The sequence below is a fragment of the Mizuhopecten yessoensis genome, unplaced genomic scaffold, assembly GCF_002113885.1.
Source record: "Mizuhopecten yessoensis strain PY_sf001 unplaced genomic scaffold, ASM211388v2 scaffold11143, whole genome shotgun sequence".
Taxonomy (NCBI): domain Eukaryota; kingdom Metazoa; phylum Mollusca; class Bivalvia; order Pectinida; family Pectinidae; genus Mizuhopecten; species Mizuhopecten yessoensis.
The window spans coordinates 1947805-1955079 of record NW_018408901.1 but is presented as its reverse complement, the minus strand read 5'-3'; positions in this window follow the sequence as shown (position 1 = coordinate 1955079).

The following is a 7275-nucleotide window of genomic DNA, read 5'->3' as shown; positions in this document are numbered from 1 at the left end:
ATAATAAATCCATCCATATCACAGGATATGAAACTTGGTGTTTTTTTATTTCTTCAGTCAGTGGCGGACCCAGGAGTGTTGCCCTAGTTGCCCGGGCAACACCCTTTTTTCTGTGTCCAAAATTAATCTGGACCAAGGTTTTTGAAGATTTTCCTCTATTTCATATGGGATTTCCTTCTTATATCAACCATCCCTTCAACTATGATTTTCTATGGCTTTCCCTTGGCAGCAGTTTGAATATCTATATAATTATGCCTAAGGGTGTTGCCCAAATAAGGAGTCCACTACTTATACTCTAAACAATAGGGGATTAATCCTCCATTGTCTATATATTAGTAGGGTCTCCAGTCAGGTCAGTGGTCAAGGCTCACCGGTGTCATGCATAAAAAGTACCCCCCTACCAAAAAGTATCCGGATACTTTTTATACCTGCATAAAATGTACCCCCTGCATAAAAAGTACCCCCCTTGTGAAAAAAAATATATTTATCTATTTTCAAACCAATTAAATTAAGTTCAGAACTTGAACAGGACATCACAGGGGAATATTTATCCACCCCTACCCCACCAATCCCCACCCCCGGGGCCAGGAAATTATGCCAAAATTATTTTTAATCGCTGGACACAATAAGGATTGGGGAGTCATGTAAAAACTCATATTTGTTGTAAATAATGAACTTGGTATCATGAATACAAACTGATATTAATTGATCCTTTTCGTTTTCAAAACAACCCCCATATTAAGATGATGTCAAATATATTTTAAAAAAATACAGCATTATTTGAACATGCCAAAAAAATATAGATACTAATTCATACATGGTATGATATTATCCATCTTATTTATCAATTAATTGACACAAAATATAGCAACCAATATAGGTAATTATTGTAAAGTAAAGGTAATTATTGTAATGTAAAGGTAATTATGGTAAAGTAAAGGTAATATTTGTAATGTAAAGGTAATTATAGTAAAGTAAAGGTTATATTTGTAAGGTAAAGGTAATTATTGTAATGTAAAGGTAATTATGGTAAAGTAAAGGTAATATTTGTAATTTAAAGGTAATTATAGTAAAGTAAAGGTAATTATTGTAATGTAAAGGTAATTATTGTAATGTAAAGGTAATTATGGTAAAGTAAAGGTTACATTTGTAAGGTAAAGGTAATTATTGTAATGTAAAGGTAATTATGGTAAAGTAAAGGTAAGATTTGTAAGGTAAAGGTAATTATAGTAAAGTAAAAGTTACATTTGTAAAGTAAAGGTAATATTTGTAAGGTAAAGGTAATTATTGTAATGTAAAGGTAATGATGGTAAAGTAAAGGTTATATTTGTAAGGTAAATGTAATTATTGGAATGTAAAGGTAATTATGGTAAAGTAAAGGTTACATTTGTAAGGTAAAGGTAATTATTGTAATGTAAAGGTAATTATGGTAAAGTAAAGGTTACATTTGTAAGGTAAAGGTAATTATTGTAATGTAAAGGTAATGATGGTAAAGTAAAGGTTATATTTGTAAGGTAAATGTAATTATTGTAATGTAAAGGTAATTATGGTAAAGTAAAGGTTACATTTGTAAGGTAAAGGTAATTATTGTAATGTAAAGGTAATGATGGTAAAGTAAAGGCTATATTTGTAAGGTAAATGTAATTATTGTAATGTAAAGGTAATTATGGTAAAGTAAAGGTCATATTTGTAAGGTCTGGTGTGATACAGGACTGACATATATAGTATAGTGATGACTAATAGTATAATACATAACTGACAGGTATAGTATAGTGATAAGTTGTAGTGTAATACAGGACTGACAAGTATAGTATAGTGATGACTAATAGTATGATACATAACTGATAGGTATAGTATAGTGATAAGTTGTAGTGTTATACAGGACTGACAGGTATAGTATAGTGATAAGTAATAGTGTGATACAGGACTGACAGATATAGTATAGTGATGACTAATAGTATGATACATAACTGACAGGTATAGTATAGTGATAAGTTGTAGTGTTATACAGGACTGACAGGTATAGTATAGTGATAACTAATAGTGTGATACAGGACTGACAGATATAGTATAGTGATGACTAATAGTATGATACATAACTGACAGGAATAGTATAGTGATAAGTTGTAGTGTAATACAGGACTGACAGATATTGTATAGTGATGAGGTCTGGTGTGATACAGGACTGACAGATATAGTATAGTGATGAGTTATAGTGTAATACAGGACTGACATGTATAGTATAGTGATAAGTTGTGTTATACAGGACTGACAGGTATAGTATAGTGATGATGTCTAGTGTGATACAGGACTGACAGGTTTAGTATAGTGATGAGGTCTAGTGTGATACAGGAGTGACAGGTGTAGTATAGTGAAAACAACATTATTACCAAATTTGGTTGTAATTATGCTCAGACGGTTGGTATTCTCAATTGTATAAACAGAGAGGGTGTTTGACAGGTGTTTGACTGAGAGAGGGGTCAAAAAGGAGTTACTTTAGTAAGCAAATAGACAGGGTTATAAAATAACCATAGCTGAGAGCAAAGTCAAATCTAAATAAATCGTAAAAAGATAAGCTAGGTGATCATAAGCAAAAGGCCTTCATTTAAAATTCCTGTGACAGAGAATACCCAGTGTTTAAAAAAAGAATTGGCATAATTTCCTGGCCCCGGGGTGGGGATTGGTGGGGTAGGGGTGGATAAACATGCAACTGTAACCTTCTGATCAACTTCTGAACTGTTATTGATTAAACATTTTGAAACATTTGGTTTTTTCATAGGGGGGTACTTTTTATACAGGGGGGGTACTTTTTGGTAGGGGTATAAAAAGTATCCGGATACTGTTTATTCTGCATAAAAAGTATCCGGATACTATTTAAGCAGAATAAACAGTATCCGGATACTGTTTATTCTGCATAAAAAGTATCCGGATACTATTTAAGCAGGAGGTACATTTTATGCATGACACTGGACTGACTCTACCTAATTATCTTATTGTTCTAAGGTCACAGTGTGGTAACCATCCTGTCTTGAAATTAGGTATAGGTAAAGTGTTATTTCAAAGGTAGAGTCTATTTCATGATAGATATATATACCTGTATTTTCAACAGTGGTTTCAAGTACACATAGTCACCAGGAGTGATTTATGATACCAATTAAAAAATATAAATTTCAAAAATTTCAAAGACAATGAAGCATCCTCCTTATAGCATCACTTCATCAGGCGACTAATAACCAAGGTTAGCATTTAGTGTTGCCATTGTACATATGTATGCATACTATTTCACAATAATCACATAGTTCATATTTATGACAAAATGAATTAATATTAAATTGTGCACATGCTTGCTTAAATTACATGTACATGTAGATTTGCAGGTATTATCAGCTGAACTGCAGAAAAGCCCCCCCCCCCCCCCCCCCCCAAACTTTAAAACTTTAACAAGTGACCATTTTAAGGGCCTGACACAAACTTCAAAATTTTAACCAAAAATCTACATTTTTACCATTTTTCTTACAGAATTTGTTAACACTCGCTCCGCTCGACCATCATAATATATAAATATTCTAGTTATAAAATATAGGCTGGAATAATACCACAAACTCAGAAAACTTTTCTATGCCTCACTCCATCTGTTTGTCAATAGAAATAATGTCCCATAAATTCTTGCTTTCTACCCTCAGCAGTACTAGTGCTTGCAATAGTTTAGTATTACATCTTCAGAAATAAAAAAAATCGTCCCAATCTCTGCAAAAGAGAAGTTCTATATGTATTTGGTGGCAGGAAGTAGTATACATGAAGAACCGACATGACAATTCTAATTTATAAGTTTTAGATAAGTGCAAAAACCTGTCTTTTTCCGAGTTTAAAATTTTGGGCAACACCCAAAATTAATTCCTGGGCCTCCCCCCTCCCCACTTGCTTCTAGTTGCTTTTATATATAAATACCATACTGAACTACAATTGTATACACTTTTATTTTATCCGGTTATCAGGACCAGAAATCAATATTTAAACGCGCTTATAAATAACCGCTTCAAAATTCTCCAAAATGTCGTCGACATACATCGTTTTTACCGGTTTTCTGATGTTTAGTCATTGTGTAATCTTAAAATGTTCCTGAAAACAAAACTATCAGTGGAAATGGTGAGAAATGATTCTTTTGTTATATAGTCAGAGGAAAATGCTCAAATTTATTTTTAAAATGCTGTTCGAACCATTTTTTACCGTGTACCAATTTGGGTAGCGTACCAATTGTGGTAGCGTGACGCGTACGTTAGCTGTCTTTGCCGAAAATGTTCATACATGGACTAAGACCACCGTCATTCCGTAATTAAATTGCCAATTTCATTAAATCAATATAAGTAGGAACGGCACAACATCAAGTGTACTTACCACAGCCAACAACTGCACCGTTTAAATGGGGGATGGGTGGGGGTCGTACACCGAAAGCAGGACAATACATTATCGGTATTTTATTTTGAACTTTTATATCATCGGAAAATTTCAAAATAAAATATCTGAAATTTCAAAACCAAATCAAATCGATCGTACCTAACATTACCCTGTTCCTGCAGCTACGCTCGTACAGATTACTTAAGACAATTGAACGTCTTCGGCAATAAAAAGGATGACACGGACCATTTGCATTTACAGTTTATCATAAATGTGTCAGTCCATGTTACAACACTGACTTAGATAGCAATTTACTTCCATGGTTGTACAAGTTATGGGAAATGATGTAGCAGTATTTAAGCTTTGTGCAGTCTACAAAGGCATTTTAACAAATAACATTGAATAACTTTTTGCAGTACGTTTTTAGAATGAATTACGAATCTTGGAGCCACAGATTGATTTGATCAAATTAACAAAAATACTGTAAAAGTGGGCGTTACGACTCGTTAAACTGATCGCTGTATGGAATGTTTTGCGTTGACAATGACTCTGAAATCGCATGTGAATATTTCCGCGCTAATTTACTCAACTTCGATTTCCACACCGCAAAAATGTCGGCTTTTGCAGTATACAGCGTCAACACATCAAGTTAGCACTGCAGTGACGTCATGTTCCTATAGAATACTTACTTGTTTTGTAAACTTGTCTTTCTTCGCGAAGATAATATTTTTGTTTTGCGTTTCACTTCGCTGACGTTTTAGAATAGCTGATAGTTTCGATGATTTGTCGGAAATGCCCGAGTGCTATTTGACGGAAATGCCCAAGTGGTTAATCGACTGGAAGGGAACGTACGCGTGTACTTGACTATCAGACGGGACCTTACATTATGACGAGGTATAGCTATTATCTGTAGAACTGACCTAAAACCAGCTGAGCAGGTGTATAACAAATAAAATGTACCCTCGCTGCAGGTGTATTTTATATTAAGGATACATAAACTATCTATTTGGAAAAAGGCATAATACAACCCAAAACACAGGTTGTCCATTTTTTTTACAAAATGATAGTACAGTTAAAGAATTCAGATCAATTCTAGTTATAGTGTTTATATAGGAAATAGCATGGCCGTATGCGTAACAATAAGATGTGTGTACAATGATTACTAAAAATACAAGGAATAAAACACCTACATTGTACTTGAGAAATTATTTTCAGATTTTACTGCACCATTTAGAGGTTTCCTCCATTTAAGGCAAATCAGTGGTACTTAATATCAACAGAAAAATCCATGTATGAAATGTTCCGACTAGTATGCAATCGAAAACCGTCGGCACTTTCCAATAAACGATTCTCGTTAACGGAAAGTGCCGACGGTTCGATTCTCGATTGAATCATATATGTAGATTGCAGCGAAAGGGCAAGATGCTACACGTACTTGAACTAGATTTGCATGTTAAACCTTCCAGAACAAATTCCAGCAGCAAGGCTACAGTAATCTGCACAGTCGAACACTTCGTCACGTAAAAAATCACTAAAAATGCGAAAAATCGAAGCACCATATTGAAAATTTTGTTTGAAGACGCAGAAAGCCATACAAAGTAAACACTCTACTATCTAAGTATGAATACTGTAGAAGCTGCCAGGGTTGGGAAGCTTTAGCATCAGCCTTAAACGGTTTGATGTCCTATTTTTTATCTTTGTTCCTGGATTCTTTATTGCATACAGTCCAAGATGTGTTAAAGGGATTTTTTAGCTAACAAAACTTGTACATGGTCCTTTGTTTTAAAGACACGTACACAATGATCCCGTACATTCGTGTAAAAGATTTTAAACGCATTTAAAAAAAACAATTGGTTGATTTAAATTCTGTTTTGTGGAGTTTTCTTACCGACAATGTGAAGCCATATTGACTGATATAAACCTTTGATCACCATGTGGTTAACGCGGAAGATACTCTGACATTTAGGTATCCGGTATCTATGTTGGAGAAGGACAACCATCATTATTGATTGGAACATCTTAATTTACATCGTTGAATGTAAAAAGTCTTATTCAATGGGGAAAAACGTATTCTTCTACGACTACCACAGGTAATAAACGCCATTTTTCTTGAATGCTATTACTTTCGACGCAAATCTCGCAAAATGGAGGTTACTCTTTGTATGAAAAACTGCAATGGAGTTCTCTTGTGCTTTGCTTGCAGTGGGACCGAGATCCTTCACTTGCATATCGTAAAATGTTAATTAATTAATGTAAAGGTTGAATAATAATACCAAAACGGCTACATTTTTCGGTTCAGTGAGAAACTATGGATTTCTCCTAATTAACTTTGCCTGTTTTTATTAGTCATACAGAAAATATTTTGTTTCAACTGATTTTCCAACAGAACCGTTGAAAATCGGTTAAGGATTCATCGCAGACTGGTATTTGGCTGTTTTTCGTTTATTCACAAATAACAAGTGAATATTGAAGTGTCAACACAACCATGATAACAAACCATGATTGACCTCCAAATCGATAAAACGAGCACAGCATATCAACAAAGGAAACATTTGGATGGAGACCATTGAAAATTACAAGGAGAATGTGATCTGGTGTTTGGAATGGTAAACGTCTTCCGCTTTGTCGCTGACACCTGTAAAGTTTGAGAGCAGGGATGTTGCTATCAAGAAAGGAACAGTTCACAATAGGAAAATCGAATCTTCCTGCTTAGCATATAGATTAGTAGAAAGCCGTCCCTTTTGATCTTGTTGTGAGTAAAGATCGCAGTTAGCAGTAGCAAATTCTGTTGTGTCCTTAATTTCAAGCTCATGAGGTTACGGTCGACGTGGTTAATACATTTCTTCTTATTTAAAGATAGAACGTCATCGATATGTTGAA